Raw genomic sequence first — 18100 nt, forward strand, 5'->3', positions numbered from 1 at the left:
CCCACGCCTCTGCTGGAGACTCCTGGACGCTCACAGGCAAGTCTGCGTCAGTCTCTTGTGGGGTCACTGCTCCTTTCTCCTGGGTCCTGGTGCACACCACGTTTGTTTGTGCCTCCAAGAGTCTGTTTCCCCAGTCCTGTGTAAGTTCTGGCAGCTCTATGGTAGGGTAAACGGCGACTTCTTCCAAGACGGCTTATGCCACACCCAGGTCTGCTGCACCCAGAGCCCCTGCCCCTGTGGGTTGAAGCCACAGCTTCAACAGTTGAAGCCAGGCTTCAACAGTACGTGAGCGATAAACTTCCAGATGTTCAAGCTGGCTTTAGAAAAAGCAGAGGAACTCGAGATCAAATTGCCAACATCTGTTGGATCATTGAAAAAGCAAGAGAGTTCCAGAAAAACATCTACTTCTCCTTTATTGACTATGCCAAAGCCTTTGACTGTGTGGATCATAATAAACTGTGGAAAATTCTTAAAGAGATGGGAATACCAGACCACCTGACCTGCCTCTGGAGAAATCTGTATACAGGTCAAGAAGTAACAGTTAGAACTGGACATGAAACAACAGACTGGTTCCAAATTGGGAAAGGCTGTATATTGTCACCCTGCTTATTTAACTTGTATCAGAGTACATCATGTGAAATGCCAGGCTGGATGAAGCAGAAGCTGGAATCAAGATTGCCACGAGAAATATCAATAATCTCAGATATGCAGATGACACCACCCGTATGGCAGAAAGCGAAGAAGAAATAAAGAGCCTCTTGATGAAAGTGAAAGAGGAGAGCAAAAATGTTGGCTTAAAACTCAACATTCAGAAAACTAAGATCATGGCATCCAGTCCCATCACTTCATGGCAAATAGATGGGGAAACAATGGAAACAATGACAGACTATATTTTTTTGGCTCCAAAATCACTGCAGATGGTGACTGAAACCATGAAATTAAAAGATGCTTGCTCCTTGGAAGAAAAGCTATGATCAACCTAGGCAGCATATTAAAAAGTAGAGATATTACTTTGCCAACAAAGGTCCATCTAGTCAAAGCTATGGTCTTTCCAGTAGTCATGTATGGTTGTGAGAGTTGGACTATTAAGAAAGCTGAGTGCTGAAGAATTGATGTTTTTGAGCTGTGGTGTTGAAGACTCTTGAGAATCCCTTGGACTGCAAGGAGATCCAACCAGCCCATCCTAAAGGAAATCAGTCCTGAATATTCACTGGAAGGACTGATGCTGAAGCTGAAACTCCAATACTTTGGCCACCTGATGAGAAGAACTGACTCATTTGAAAAGACCCTGATGCTGGGAAAGATTGAAGGCAGGAGGAGAAGGGGACGACAAAGGATGAGATGGTTGGATGGCATCCTTGACTCGATGGACATGAGCTAACTCTGAGAATTGATGATGGACAGGGAAGCCTCGTGTGCTGCAGTCCATGGGGTCGCAAAGAGTCAGTTCAGTGTGACTGAACTGAACTGATAAATGTATAACTGAGTCACTTTGCTGTAGAGCAGAAATTAAATGCAACATTGTAAATCAACTATACTTTAGTAAAATAAAATTTAAAAATTACTCTGAAGCATGTGGGAAATTGTGTCCTCAAATGCACACTGGCCATAAAGTACAGGAAGGAAGATTTGTTGATCACAGATGGTGAGCCTGTCAGAACTACCCAACAGGTGTGTCATGAGCCTGTTACACTTTCTGTACATTACGCTTTCTGTGTGTGCAATGAGGTGACAAAGTTCAGGAAACACTGGATTAAATGCCTGAGCAGATTTTACTGTCTGGAGTTGGCTAAAACATCTCTCACCTTACATGCCTCTTTTGTTTTTTTGCTTACTTCTTTATTTTATTTTTGTAAATTATGAAAATACAGTAACACATTTACAGGAAATTTGGAAAATGCAGAACAAAGTTGCATATAGTTCCACTATATATTAGAATTAAATTTTTTTTACAATTTTTTAAAGTAGATAAATTAAGATTTTTACTGGGAGTTTAAATATCAAACTCTCAAAAATTAATAGAATGAATATACAAAGAAGTAGAAAGATATAGTAGACCTGAAAAGCAGTATGAACCAATTCAACATAATTAAGATTTATGCAATTTTCACACAACAGTAGGATACAAAGTCTATTCAAGTTCCTATAGACTATAAACTAGAAGACATTGGAACATATCCAGGGACATAAGACCAGATGCAAAAATTTCATAGTCTAAAGGTATTGAAATCATGCAGAATCTATTCTCTTATCACTGTGGAATTACATTAGAGATTAATATCAAAAGATACTTGAAAATAACCCACCTATTTTCAAGAGAAATGTGACATTTATCAAGAGGGGTCATTGACATAGCCGTTGAAGGCTTCAATAACATTAGAAGACTGAAAAAAAAAAAAAAAACCAGGGGAGTGATTGCAGAGAATAAAGCCTTTAAATGAGAAATTAATATAAAATACTTTAAAAATCCCAATTACATGCATCTTTACAATGTGATTTTGCCACACCTTCATCAAGAGGTGGAGCCTAATTTTCCTTCCCTTGAATGTAGTCTGTTTAAAGATTCATTTGTAACCAGCAGATGCCATGGGAGTGATGCATGAGTTCCAAGGCTAGATCAGAGAAAGACTTGCAGCTCCTGCCTGGATTTTGGGGAATGCCTGTCCTGGGGGAAGCTAGACATCAGGTGTGATGTCCTACTGCCCTGAGTTGGCCAAACTGGAGAGGCCACATGTGGACTTTCTAGCAGACAGTTCATCAGCCAACATCAACTGCCACTCATGTCAGTGAGCCATTTTGCACATTCAATCCAGTTAGCTCCTGCTGACATTTGACTGGAACCACATGAAAGACCTGTGTGTGAATTGCCCAGCCATGACCTGTTAAATAAAATGACATGGTGGTTTTAAGGTGCCAGGTTTTAGGGTAACTTGTAATTCCACAATAGTAACTGGAATAAAGCTCTAGAAGGACTTTCCTGCATAGGTGACAAATCAAGATTGTGTGTAGGCTGTGGACAAAGAATGCCACCTGCCATTCTAGTAAACCATGAACATTGCCACCATGAAACCATCAGCCACTCCAGCCACCCCTACAACAGAGTGCCCTGACGGGAATTTAGGATGGGGAAAAACAGGATACTGTCCTTACCTAGTTGAGATGTATATCAAAGGAATAGTTTCAATCAGCACAGACTATTGCCTCTTCCCATACAATGAAGGGCTTCCCTGGTGGCTCAGACCGTAAAGGATCTGCCTGCGATGTGGGAGACCTGGGTTCAGTTTCCTGGTTTGGGAAGATCCCCTGGAGAAGGGAACACTCCAGTATTCTTGTCTGGAGAATTCTATGGACAGAGGAGCCTGGCAGACTACAGTCCATAGGGTTGCAAAGAATCAGACATGACTGAGAGACTAACACACAAACACATATATATTGAAAGTGCTAAAACTGAGATGTCTACTTTTTTTGTGATTAGCAGTAATCTTTTGATGTTCGGCTATGTAGGTTTGTTCTGGTTTTTGTTTTTTTTCAGCAAAAACTCCTATGTATCCTGGCTCTTCCATTACCTTGTTGGAGCAGTTCCTCAGAGATGTCTGAGAGGCTGTCTCAGGTTATCGTCCTCAGTAAGGTCACTGAATGAAACATAACTCGTAATTCCTAGGTTGGGCATTCTTCTTCAGTCAACAAGGCCTATGTATTACAGGCATTCTGCAGGGGTGATTTTTTTAAAAGGGGGCATACTTCTAAGCTATGATATGAGGATTCCTCGAGTCTGTGGGCAAGTCCTGATCATTCTTCTGTAGTTATGTCTTTGTCACCTGTCTCCAGTTAAAGGTCCAGTGCACTTTCCTGGTCATTCCCAGGTATTTGCAACTGTGTCACTCATTTTGGGTGATGGCAGGAGAAGACCAGTCACCTTTCCTTCCAAAGGATCCTGGCAGTCCAAGGTTAGGACTCCGTACTTCTAATGCAGGGGATGAGACTTCGATCTCTGATCAGGGAACTTAGATACCACATGTTTCGAGGCTTAGCCAAAAAAAGAAAAGTACCCTGTTGCTTTAGCCATCAGAAGAGACTACTGTTCTTGAGAAACAGAGAGAAGTGGAAGGAGAAACGTGGAATCTAGGGTCAAAAGACCAGGGTTCAAGTCCAGATTCACTCACATTCTAGCTGTGTGACCTTGAGGAAAATATGGAACAGCTTTAGCTTCAGTTTCTCCTTCTGAAAATGGGAAAAATAATTGTGTCCCACAGAGATGTGGGGAGAATTATATAAAATTGTACCTATGAAAACGAGTTTCAGTCAACCTTGTTTGAGCTGCTTTTATTATCTTTATGCCTTTTCATTTTGTTTTGATTTTCAAATTTGATTATTTTTCTTTTCTTTTCCTTTTTGCTGCACTTAGTCTTTGTTGCGGCACGAGGGCTTTCTCTGTGGTGAGTGGGGGCTAGTCTTCGTTGCGGTGCACAGCCTTCTCCTCGCAGCGGCCTCTCTCACTGCACAGCGTGGGCTCTAGGGAACACTGGCTCAGTAGTTGCAGCAGGTGGGCTCAGCAGTTATGGCACCCGGGGTTAGCTGCTCCACGGCATGCGGGATCTTCCTGGGCCAGGGATAGAACTCACATCCCCTGCGCTGGCAGGGAGACTCCCAACCACTGGACCACCAGGGAAGTTTTTTATTTTTAGAAAATTTAAAAATCCAAAAAAGAAAAGAACAACCATTCATATTCTCACAACTGTAAATTACCATCATTTTCATCATGACTTACTTCTTTCAGGCTTCCCTGGTGGCTCAGTCAGTAAAGAATCCACCTGCAGTATGGGAGACCTGGGTTCGATCCCTGGTTTGGGAAGATCCCCTGGAGGAGGGCAGGGCAGCCCACTCCAATATTCTTGCCTGAAGAATCCCCATGGACAGAGGAGCCTGGCAGGCTACAGTTCACAGGGTCACAAAGAGTCGGACATGACTGAGCAACTAATACTTTACTTATTTCTATTCTTTTTGTTTTTTAAACTACTTTGTTGGTTGTTTTGGAAAAACTGAGAAATATTGTGTATATTATTAGAATGTCTTCAATCATGCAGAAAAATGCCCCTCAACACTGAGTGCTTCACGAAGGTGCAAGTGATCTGGTGCAGGGGATGTGATGATTTCTGTGTCATTCTAATGTCTCCGCATCTGTGAGCCCTGACTATCATCCAGCATGGTTTAAATACTAGGATTTATTAATTCATAAGACGACATTCAATTGTATCTATTGCCAATCCCCTGGTCTTTTGGATATCCTTTAACCTTGGGTCTCTATTTGAGTACAGCTTTACAGCCCTGGCTGGACACTCCTATCCTCAAGAGGCAACATTCTCTATTATTTAGCCAAAGGGAAAACTGTCTCCATCTTCACCTTACCCTCTGCCTTTTTTTTTTTTTTTTGCCACAAATTGTACTCAACTCTATATCCCACTTCCCAGGTGGCACTAGTGGTAAAGAATTCACCTGCCAATGCAGGAGAAGCAGGTTTGATCCCTGGGCTGGGAAGATCCCCTGGAGGAGGGCATGGCAACCTACTCCAGTATTCTTGCCTGGAGAATCCCATGGACAGAGGAGTCTGGTGGATTATAGTCCATATCTTTGCAAAGAGTCAGACATGACTTAAGCAACTTAGCACGAATGCACTACATCCCACTGCCTGCTCAACCCAATGTTCCTTCTCACATATCATTGCTGTTTCACAATACATGGTCCATTGTATCAAAACCAACTTTTATACATACATCTGTGTTTGCTAGCACAACTGGGAAGGGTGTGCAGCACTGCAGTGGCGGCCAGGTAGAACGTCTAGCTCTACTGTCTTGAAGTTCCCTTCTGTGTGGGCAACACACAGGGATGTCTACATGGTTGACTCTGTACCTGTTTTGACTTTATCCCCGCTCCCGCCTTTGTGATTTCCCAATATCTCCACAGGGTCTTCTCTGCCTCTAATCCTCGTGGTCCCAGGAGCTGGGAAGACAGAGCCAATGTCCTCCCAGTGGACAGGATAAACTACCCAAGAGTCCAAGAGAAGATGCATCGTTCACCTGCTGCCTTAGAGAGGACTTATTTTGAGCTCATCTATGTATTCCCTGGGAGTTCTTAGGGAATATGTAGATGAACTCAAAATTAGGAGCTTCCTGCCTTCAGTGTTCCTACATGTGAGCTCTTATGTATGAGATGTTAAAGAAAAAGTATGACTCTGTTTGGGCTTCCCTGATGGCTCAGCAGTAAAGAATCTGTCTACAATGCAGGGCACTTGAGTTCAATCCTTGGGTCAGGAAGATCCCCTGGAAAAGGGCATGCCAATTCACTCCAGTATTTTTGCCTGGAGAATTTCCTGGAAAGAAGAGCCTGGTGGGCTACAGCTCATGAGGTTGCAAAGAGTTGGACACAACTGTGACTGAACACACACCAGTATGCTAGCCTGAAAAATCCCATGGACAGAGGAGACTGGTGGGCTAAAATCCATGAGGTCTCAAAAGAGTTGGACACAACAACAAATTATTCTGTTAAGGAAAAAGATTATGAAACATATTAAAGCATGACAAGGCAGACTTTATTCAGGTGCAATGGAGTTTTGCAGTAGGAAACAGTGATCGGACTCGACTCTGAATATAATGAGGAAAAGAGATAATTTATGACCAAGGAACAGGCTGACAGAAAATTGCTGTGAGGAAGCCTAAGGCATAAAGAAGGGTTCTGCCTCAACTGGCCTACCAGGATTCTTGCTGAAGACAGCCCAGGGTGATGGGACATCACCTAGGGCATGGTGGGGGAGGAGGAAGCTGATCAGATATTTTAGATGATCAGATATCAAGATGGGAGTTCTTGCTAAGCTGACTAAATAGGATTCTTGCTCAATTTAGACAGTGGCTTTCCACGTGGAACTAGTGGTAAAGAACTCCCCAGCCAATGCAGGAGACACAGGATACTCGGGTTCAATCCCTGGGTCAGGAAAATCCCCTGGAGGAGGGCATGGCAAACCACTCCAGTATTCTTCTCTTGGAGAATCCCATGGACAGAGGAGCCTGGCAGGCTACAGATCATAGACTCGCACAGAGTCGGACACGATTGAAGTGATTTAGCATGTGATGAACATGGAAGCCCCAAAATCAGAACCCAGATGAGAAGACAGTTCAGAGAAGAGTCTTTGTCAGGAAGCAGGAGACAATCAGAGTACAAAAATCTGGATGTCTTGGATATCTTGACAAAAGATATCCCCAGGCGGAAGCAGTTGGAGGAACAGGATCAAAATAGAATTGCCTCAGAGCCTGGAGAGTCTGCTGTCTGAAAGTCTTGAGGAGAGGAGAGAGGGTTCCTTGGGCTACTGAGTGGTGAGGAATGGGACCAGCCCAGGTTTTTTGGGCTGAGCAGGAGGGCAGTGCTCTCTCCTTTTCCTGAGAAAGCCCAGGAGAGAGACTGTAATAGCTTTTGCTTTTTAAAAGACAAACTAATTTCCTGGTCTGAGGGGGTGTAGGATGGACTTTCCACTGGGGATCACCAGGGAACATGGCTGTTTCTCTGTTGGTCATTTTCAAGGAAGAGAGGTAGGAACTGACTCAGCAGGAACAAGGTGCCCCAGGAGAGCCGTACATTGTCTGAGCTAAAAGGAACAGATGGGAAGAGGCCACAAGCCACGGACTAGAGCACAGCAGTGAGATAACCGAGAACTGGGAAGTTATGGCCAGATGAAGGGGTCCCTGACCTGGAGGAGAGGCACTCAGCCAAGTCCCTTAGAACTGGGCCTTGGGGAAGGCAGAACACTGAAGAAGAATATTTTAACTCTAAACATGAAATTAAAAGATGCTTACTCCTTGGAAGGAAAGTTATGACCATCATAGATAGCATATTAAAAAGCAGAGACATTACGTTGCCAACAAAGGTCCGTCTGGTCAAGGCTATGGTTTTTCCAGTAGTCATGTATGGATGTGAGAGTTGGACTATAAAGAAAGCTGAGCACTGAAGAACTGATGCTTTTGAACTGTGGTGTTGGAGAAGACTCTTGAGAGTCCCTTGGACTGCAGGGAGATCCAACCAGTCCATCCTAAAGGAGATCAGTCCTGGGTGTTCATTGGAAGGACTGATGCTGAAGCTGAAACTCCAATACTTTGGCCACCTCATGCGCAGAGTTGACTCATTGGAAAAGACCCTGATGCTTGGAGGGATTGGGGGCAGGAGGAGAAGGGGACGACAGAGGATGAGATGGCTGGATGGCATCACTGACTCGATGGGCATGAATTTGAGTAAACTCCGGGAGTTGGTGATAGACAGGGAGGCCTGGCGTGCTGCGATTCATGGGGTCGCAAAGAGTCGGACACGACTGAGTGACTGAACTGAACTGAACTGAAAGAAATGTTTAGGGGACTTCCCTTGTAGCGCAGTGGATAAGAATCCACCTGCCAATGCAGGGCACACGGGTTTGATCCCTGGTCTTGGAAGATTCCAAATGCCACAGAGCAACTAGGCCCATGTGCCACAACTACTGAGCCTGAGTGCTACGACTACTGAAGCCTGCATGCCTAGAGCCTGTGCTCCACAGCAAGAGAAGCCCCGGCTTGCCACAACTAAAAAACGCCTGTGCAAAGCAATGAAGACTAGAGCAACCTAAATAAATAATAAAAACCTAAATAAATAAAAATAAATAAATAAAATTTAAAAATGCTTAGGAAGGTGGAAGGTTACTGTATGTCTTTTAAATATCATACTGTATTATTGTGAAATCAGCCCACCTAAGCATCATCTGATAGTCTAGGGCACTGTCTCAAAGTATGGTCTGGACACCTCTGGAGGTCTCTGAGATCCTTTCTGTGGCCCAGAACGTCAAAACAATTTTCACAATATTAAGATGCTATTTATCCTCCATATAGTCTCCCCTACATTGGAATGTTAAGAGACAAGAAGTAAATTCTTCATTTTAGGCATATATCTAGACTATATTTGCAAACTCCCTATGGTTAGGTTGGCCCCATGACTGTGTTCTAGCCACTGGACAGAAGTGATGCCCTCCACTCCCACACATGGCCCTAAAGTCCTCCTATGGGTGACCATCTACGTTCTTCCCCATACAGGCTGGTTGGAAACAGACTCTCCCTGCCCCTGACCCCCACCCCGCCCCAGCCGCTCATCCCCAGAGCAACCTTGGGAACAGCCTGTTGACAATGGCAGAGAAGGAGGCTGGATCTCCGAATCCCTGCTTAGAAGAGAACCACCCATACAGGAGCCCCACTTCGGGATAAAAAGAGACAAGAAATAAACTTTTATTGTGTTAAATCACTGAGCCTGGAGGGTTTATCTGTTACTAACACAATGAGCTTCACAATGGTGAAGATGGAGGCCACTTATCTAGAGTTAACTGCTGTTGTCAAATTCAATGCATGGCAAATGTAATCTGACAAATCCTTCATTTGTTTGGCAGCCCTTCAGGTTTTGACATCAGCTGTTATTGTGCTGCATGACAACTAGGCATCAATAATAAACATTTCACAAAAATGGCTGTAATAGCTTTTGCTTTTTAAAAGACAAACTAATTTCCTCCTTTTTTTTCTCCTCCAGTACCTACACTGATGCCTACACTTGGCATCAGTCAAAAATTGCTTCTGATGCTATGCACATTATCATCCTTAAAACTGTAGGATTAATAGGCATAACATTTCTAGAACGTAGGGGTTGATGATCTTGCTTCAATCTAGGCTGGTCACATTATGACCGTGAGGAGTAGCACAATATGCCACCCCAAATATGCCCCCTTGGCACAAGGATTATTTTTAGCTAAAGGCATTTGAGAAGAAGCAGGAAAGCTCTCTGTCCTCCCTCTATTTGCCTCAAAGCAGGACACACATTTAATAAGGGGTCCCCTGTCCCTTCCCTACTAGGAGAGGGAGAAGTTAATCACCAGAGATAACTGGAGACCCTTCTCAGACCAGACACCAACATCAAAGAAATCTACATAATGACCTCTGCTAAAACAAGCCCTTATTTACAATTACTTTCCCTATATATTTGCCTTCCAGCAATTTCTTGCTCCTAGAAGCTCAAAGTTCTGGTCCTTGTTACTTCTCTGAAAGTTTGTTGTTCTCTTGTTAAGATGCTTATTAATATAAGCCCAAGTTCTAGCCACCACTTTGAGTTACTCATAACTGAGCACTCCCCTGTGTAAGTGGAAAACACACACTAGTAAACTGCTGTTTGTTTTTCTCTTGTTAAAATGTCTTTTGTCAGTCTAATTTGCAGAGCCCCAGACAATGAACATGAGATAGGTAAAGGAAAGACAGTTTATTTTTCCCTACATTGAAACTTAACTTCAGGCCTGGGCTCCCTCCTTGTGCTAGGGGGAGATAAAGTGGAGCCTAGGAACACATCAACCAGGATAAGATGGGGTTCAGAACTGCCCTTTGGGAGATGGCCAAGGGACTGAGAGAAAAAGAAAATTCCAGGAAGATGTGGTAACTGTCTTAACCTATTTGAAAGGCTGTCATGTTGAAGAGGGATTAGATTTATACTCTGGCCCCAAGGGGCGGAAACAGAACCAACTGACTGAAAGCCCCCGCTGTGAAATCCTTCAATAAAGACAGAGCTTTCTAACAGGGCAGGCGTATCCATAAATGGAAGTGACTTGGGTGTTGCTGCAGACTTAAAGGAAGAAAAAGGAGGGAGAAAAGAAGAAAGAAAGAAAGAAAAAGAAAACCAGAGGCTTCTATTCAGAAGTAACAACACATTCTGATTTCATTTGAAGGTTGGAAGTAGTTTTCTGCCTTCAGATAATTTTGAGTCAGACTGCTTCATTGTTCTGGGGGGAAAAAAACCTCCTGAAGAATCTTTGGTAATGCAAATATAGTACAATGACCCTTTTCTAGAATGACAGGTTTGAGACCCTAACTCTCAGGAGCTAAACTGCTTGCATAATAATGAAAAATATTTTTCATTTTTTTGTGGGAAAAGTTGCATCTCTACTGATTGAGCTTCTGGGAGAAAAATGTTTCCTAAATGCAGATTTGGAGTCTATGCACTATTTATATATTATGACTTGTCCCTGTGGAGGTGTGTGAATGTGTGTTTTGTCTCAGCAGTTACCTCAGGAGAGATTCAGAAGATTGTGGGAGGACCAAGCTAGCCTGCCTTCATCCTGAGCTGGAGTCACAGTTCAGACTATTTATGTCCCACTCACTCTCCAGGAATGAGCGAACCAGACGTGGGCAAACTACTGGTATAGAATTTTTAGGTTTTGATGGATTCATGTGGAGACTCTGGGCCAGTGTTCCTCAGAGCCTGATCCAAGGATAGATTTAAAGAATAATTTAGGAGACTTCCCTGGTGGTTCAGTGACTAAGACTCCGTGCTCCCAGAGCAGGAGACCCGGGTTCGAACCCTGGTCAGGGAACTAGGTCCCACCTACCACAACTAACAGCTTGCATGCCGCAACTAAAGATCCCGTATGCTTCAAACTAAGGCCTGGTGCAGCTCAAAAAAGGATAATTTAAAAAATAATTATAAAACGAACATCCCTGTAATCAATCAGCAATCAGAATAGACCACTGATTTCAAGATCAAGTACCCACTGTCTTCCAATCACAGCTCCTCTCTTTCCCAGAGATGGAACCAGTAAGATGATTTTGTGATTATTGTCCCATTGCTTGTCTTTAGTTTTAACATCTGGGCATCCCTAAAGACCATTTTCTTACTTTTGTCTGTTTTATAATTTTAATTAGATTGATTCATCGTCCATGTATTCTTCTTTGACTGGCTCTTTTTACTCATGATTCACCCATGTTGATATCTAATGCTGTGTTTCATTCTATTCTGGGGCATTAGCAGTCTTATATTGTCGCTGATCTGATCAAGTAGGGCCTCAACAAGGGTCCTCCTGCCTGATGTCATTTGAGCCAATAGAGTAAGACTGAGTTCTGTTCAAAGCAAAGGAAAGTTTTACTGTTTGATTGAGGAATGGAGAGGTGTGAGCTCTCCCACTGGTGTCCACAGGCTCTCCCGACCGGGCTGCTGCATGGGGATCTCGTCAGCACAGAGGGGACGGGACAGAGCTCTCACAAGGAGGGCACAGGCCTGTTGCTTACGTTCCAGATTACAACGTGGGGTGCAGCTCTTTCTCTGCACACAGCCCGTTGCCAGGTCGAATTGAATGTTGTGTGCCGCTTTTGCACACACCCCGAAGTGCCAGTTGTGAGGTCTCTACATGTAGTTCCCGGTGAGCAAGTGAAGCCAGACTAAGCACAAAGGAAAAAACGGTTAGACTTTATTTTATTACCCAGGTTATATTTTTATTCCTGGGGGACTGTTAATGGGCTTTGCTGGTGACAAATCCCTCCTCTGTCTTTTGTCCTGCTCCTCCTTCTTGAAGGGCACTGAGGGTGTAGGTCTGCCCTCTGTAACTGCTTCCTCTTGATTTTGGAGTGTCGTCATCACCCGGAACAGAGGAGCAGAACTTCCTTCCAGCTGCCTTTAGATGCGTTTGATGGTCACCAGGCCGCAGCCCTGTTTGTATCCCTGAGCAACTGCCATTTTTCTAAACTTTTGGAGACAAAGGAGAAAAATATAGGCCTGTAAGTCTTTTGCCTGAAGGCACAAGTGTGCCTTGGTGTAGCGGGATCCCTGCCATGGCCTGAATCTCCCTGGCCTCATTTTGTTGTTTTTACGAAGAGAAGCTTCAGTTTGGAGAGAGATTCGCACAAATAGTCAAGGGGTCTGGCGCCCCAGGTTGTCGTATGGAGGCTGGGGTTCAGGGCCCTCTTCACTTGAGCACGACGTGCCCAGAGTGAGCCCTGCAGCTTCAGGGCAAAGAGGATGGTTAGGATCACCAAGTGGGCTCTTTTCAATTTAGGGGTGAGCTGATCTTATTGATGATACCAGTTTTTCAGGTTTTTAGGTCTACCCGTTTCCTGGCTGGAAGGGGTACAGGGCCAGGTCAGTGGGTGCAGATAGCACTTGGTTACTATATGCAGTGAGAGCTTTCACATTTTCTCTTCCCTGGAGGGCACACATGATTTGTTCCATTTCAGGGGGTCTAGAGTCCCTTCTCTCGGGATTGGGGAGTGGGTCTACCATACAGGAGTTCAAATGCTCTTAACATTGACTTATCCCTTGTGGCTAACCAGATGCAGAGAAGGGCAATCAGAAGCAATTTAATCCAATTTTCTAGAGTTTCCTGACATAGCTTGGCTAAAGCGTGTTTTAAGATCTGCCTGCATTTCTCTGCTTTCCGAAGTGATTGGGATCTCCAGGCTAAGAGCAAGGTCCATTTTATATCCAGGGCATTCATTACCTCTTCATCACTTGAGATAAAAATACTGGAACATAATTTTTTTAAAAGCTTTTATTTTGTATTTGGGTATAGCTGATTAATAAACAATGCTGTTATAGTTACAGGTGAATAGCCAAAGGACTCAGTCATACATATGCATGTATCTGTTCTCCCCCAAACCCCCCTCCCATCCAGGCTGCCACATAATATTGAGCAGAGTTCCTTGTGCTATACAATAGGACCTTTTTGGTTATCCATTTTAAATATAGAAGAGTGTACACTGGACCATTATTGCTTTGTAGGAATCCTGGGAGCCCAAACCTGGGGATTATTTCTTTTAGTAGTGCCATAGCCACTTCAACTGTGGGTTCAGTTCTAGCAGGGAATTTCTGTCTACCCAGAAAATTTGTCTACCAGCACCAAGCCAATTCATTAGAAAGACCTTGATGCTGGGAAAGATTGAAGAAAGGAGGAGAAGGGGATGACCAAGGATGAAATGGTTGGATGGCATCACCGAGTCAATGCAGATGAGTTTGAGCGTCAGGAGATCAACGGAGACGGAGATGAGTCCAGGCGATGGTGAAGGATGGGGAAGCCTGGCATGCTGCAGTCCATGGGGTGGCAAAGAGGCAAACATGACTTAGCAACTGAACAACAGCAGAGCACCAAGAGATATCTGACACTGACTGGTACACTCAGCATGCAGAGAAATGAGTCTCAATCTTCCCCAGCATACGTCCCTCTGGTCTGAATGGGCCTTATCTGGGAACCTCTGGGGCTTGGGGGGAGCTGGTGTTGGGGTTGTTTATTATGCAGATAGGGCATGTCTCAACTATCTGACTGATTATACTTTTCATGTGAAGAATTACCAAGACCTCAACTAATCAATTACTCAGGGCATCCCTCCAATAGTAAGTTGCTTGATGAGCCTCCCTGATGACTTGACAAGTTGCAGTTTGGGGAAAGAAGTATTGCCTATATTCATTAACCAGCCACACATGGGCTCTGGGATCTCCACTGAAGCCCCATTTTCAGATTCTGTCTAAATCTTCCTTTTGTGTATGTTGAGGGGGAATTGGATGGATCTGACCTTTGAGGTATGAGGGGTTGTTGCCAAGTCACTGGTTCTAGAGCTGCCCTTTTGGCAGCTGTGTCTGCCTTATTGTTTCCCTTCATCACCTCTGCATCCCCTTTAGGTGACCCCTACAGTGAATCATTGCTAATTTTGGGGGACACTGTACTGCTTCTAAGAGCTGCAATATGCTTAAGCCATGTTTCACCTGTTTATTCTCTGCAATAAGCATAACTCTTTGCCTCCAAATAGACCTGTGTGCATTTAGGATGGTGTATTCATATGGGGAATCTGTGTAAACATGTAAGATCTTCCCAGCCCTGAGCTGTAAAGCTCAGGTGAGGGCTATCAGCTCTGCTTTTTGGGCAGAAGTTCCTGGGGGTAGGCTTCTTGCTTCTACGACTTGGGTCTCAAAGGTCCCTGCAGACCCTGCTAGCCTTTTTCCCTCTTGCATAAAACTGCTCCCACCTGTGAACCATTCCTCTTTGGCATTGGGGAGAGGCTCACTTCCTAGTTCAGGGCGACTGGAATAGATCATGTCTATCATTTTCTACACTGGAGAAGGCAATGGCACCCCACTCCAGTGTTCTTGCCTGGAGAATCCCAGGGAGAGCGGAGCCTGGTGGGCTGCCATCTATGGGGTCGCACAGAGTCGGACACGACTGGGGTGACTTAGCAGCAGCAGCATCGTTTTCTACACAACTGTGCTTCAGGGCCCCTGTTTCTGTGGGCAGCAGGGTGGCAGGATTCAGTGAGTGACAGGTTTTTGTAGTAGCCACTGGGTTGTCTAAAAGCATAAACTGAACTTGAATCAACCTCCCAGGGGGTAGCCGTTCTGTTCTCTTTGAACTTAGTAAAGCCTAACCCCGGTGTGGAGTCCACACAGAGATGGGCTGACCAAACGCTAACTTTTCAGCCTCCTTTGACCAGGGCTGCAGTAGCTACCACTGGGCTTGCCAGGTGGTGGAGTGGTAAAGAATCCACCTACCAATGCAGGAGGTGCAAGAGACGTGGGATCAAACCCTGGGTCGGGAAGATCCCCTGAAGTAGGAAATGGCAACCTGCTCCAGTATTCTTGCCTGGAAAATTCCAGGGACAGAGGAGCCTGGCAAGCTAGAGTCCATGGGGTGGCAAAGAGTCTGACGTGATTGAGCGACTGAGCACACGCACACAGTAGCAGCTGCTACCCATAGGAGGCCAGCCCTCTGTTTAGAGAAATAAGAAATCACCCAAGCCAGGGTTCCCAGTGTTTAAGCTAATACCCTCAAAGGCGAGTCCCCTCCTCTCATGAATATGAAGGTCAAAGGGTTTAGCTACATCTGGGAGGGCCAGGGCAGGGGCCTGAAGTAATTTCTCTCTCAATTCTTGAAAGACCCCTGCACATTCTGAATTCCATTCAAAAGGATAATAATGTTTTCCTTTAAATTTTTCATATAGAAGCCTTGCTATGAGACCATAGTTAAAGATCCAGATGGGGCAAAAATTGGCCATTCCCAGGAATCCCCTAAGCTGTCTTCTAGTATTAGGAGCGATGAGGCTTCAAATACCTTCTTTCCTTTCCTGGGATAGGCCTCTCTGATCTTCTATGAGAATAAAGCCTGGGAAGCACACCCTAGTTTGTGGTATTTGAGCCTTTTTCTTGGACACCTTTTATCCTTAATCAGTTAGGTGGTTCAGAGTAGTTAATGTTTTTATCAGAGGCCTCCATAGTAGGGCTAGTGATCAGAATGTCTTTCTCATACTGGAGGAGGGTTCTCTTCTCCAGAGGTAGATCTTTCATGCCCTTTAGGTAAAATTTTCCTAAAGACAGTGGGGGAACTTTTTAACACTTGGGGCAGGATTGTCCACCAGTATTGTTTTTGTTTCTTGTTTGGCTTCTGCCACTCAAAAGCAAAAAACTTTCGTGACTCTGGGGCTACTGGAATACAGAACAAGACATCTTTTTAATTTAATACAGAATAGCAGGTCCAGGGTAGAGTGGCCAGAGAAGTGCAGGGATTAGAGACTACTGAATATATATCCTCAGTGGTTTCATTGACTGACTTGCAGCCCTGTACCATCTGGGATTCCATGTTGGGTTTCTCTGTGGGGAGAATGGGGGTATGACAGGCTGATTGGCATGGTCTAATAAGGCCCTGACCAATGAGGATCTGCATATCAGGGCAATGCTCAATAAGGCCTCCCAACAGAGAGGGTATTATTTTTTCTTGGGCCATATATGTCGGAGGTTGTAGATGGACTATCACAGGACTGGGCCTTACAGCTTCTCCCAACTTTCCCTGGGTCCAAACCTCAGGATTTACTCCAGAGCGGTCAACTTGCTCTGCCTGGAGAGCTTTGTCCTCAGCCATTAATATCATCACCTTGTGCCCTTGGTCTAAGAGGACACCAATCACAAGATTTGACCCAAATAAGATCTCCAGTGTGAGAAATTTCCAGCACCAAGCTATTAAAGAATTCCTCAGAAGGCGAAAATAGTTCAGTTCAGTTCAGTCGCTCAGTCGTGTCCAACTCTTTGCAACTCCATGAACCTCAGCACGCCAGGCCTCCCTGTCCATCACCAACTGCCGGAGTCCACCCAAACCCATGTCCATCGAGTCAGTGATGCCATCCAACCATCTCATCCTCTGTTGTCCCCTTCCCTTCCTGCCCCCAATCCCTCCAAGCATTAGGGTCTTTTCAAATGAGTCAGCTCTTCACATCAGGTGGCCAAAGGATTGGAGTTTCAGCTTCAGCATCAGTCCTTCCAATGAACACCCAGGACTGATCTCCTTTAGGATGGACTGGTTGGATCTCCTTGCAGTCCAAGGGACTCTCAAGAGTCTTCTCCAACACCACAGTTCAAAAGCATCAATTTTCCGGTGCTCAACTTTCTTTATAGTCTAACTCTCACATCCAAACATGACTATTGGAAAAACCATCGTCTTGACTAGACAGAATGTGGACAAAGTAACGTCTCTGCTTTTTAACATGCTGTCTAGGTTGGTCATGACTTTCCTTCCAAGGAGCAAGCATCTTTTAATTTCATGGCTGCAGTCACCATCTGCAGTGATTTTGGAGCCCAGAAAAATAAAGTCAGCCACCGCTTCCACTGTTTCCCCATCTATTTGCCATGAAGTGATGGGACCAGATGCCATGATCTCAGTTTTCTGAATGTTGAGCTTTAAGCCAACTTTTTCACTCTCCTCTTTCACTCTCATTAAGAGGCCCTTTAGTTCTTCTTCACTTTCTGCCCTAAGAGTGGTGTCATCCTCATATCTGAGCTTATTGATATTACTCCTGGCAATCTTGATTCCAGCTTGTGCTTCATCCAGCCCAGCATTTCTCATGATGTACTCTGCATAGAGGTTAAATAAGCAGGGTGACAATACATAGCCTTGAAGTACTCCTTTTCCTATTTGGAACCAGTCTGTTATTCCATGTCCAGTTCGTTGCTTCCTGACATGCATATAGGTTTCTCAAGAGGCAGGTCAGGTGGTCTGGTGTTCCCATCTCCTTCAGAATTTTCCACAGTTTATTGTGATCCACACAGTCAAAGGCTTTGGCATAGTCAATAAAGCAGAAATAGATGTTTTTCTGGAACTCTCTTGCTTTTTCAATGATCCAGTGGATGTTGGCAATTTGATCTCTGGTTCCTCTGCCTTTTCTAAAACCAGCTTGAACATCTGGAAATTCACAGTTCACGTATTGCTGAAGCCTGGCTTGGAGAATTTTTGAAGCCAAAATGGGAGGCGTCCAAATGCATG

This window comes from Cervus elaphus, chromosome 20, assembly GCF_910594005.1.
Source record: "Cervus elaphus chromosome 20, mCerEla1.1, whole genome shotgun sequence".
NCBI classification, from domain to species: domain Eukaryota; kingdom Metazoa; phylum Chordata; class Mammalia; order Artiodactyla; family Cervidae; genus Cervus; species Cervus elaphus.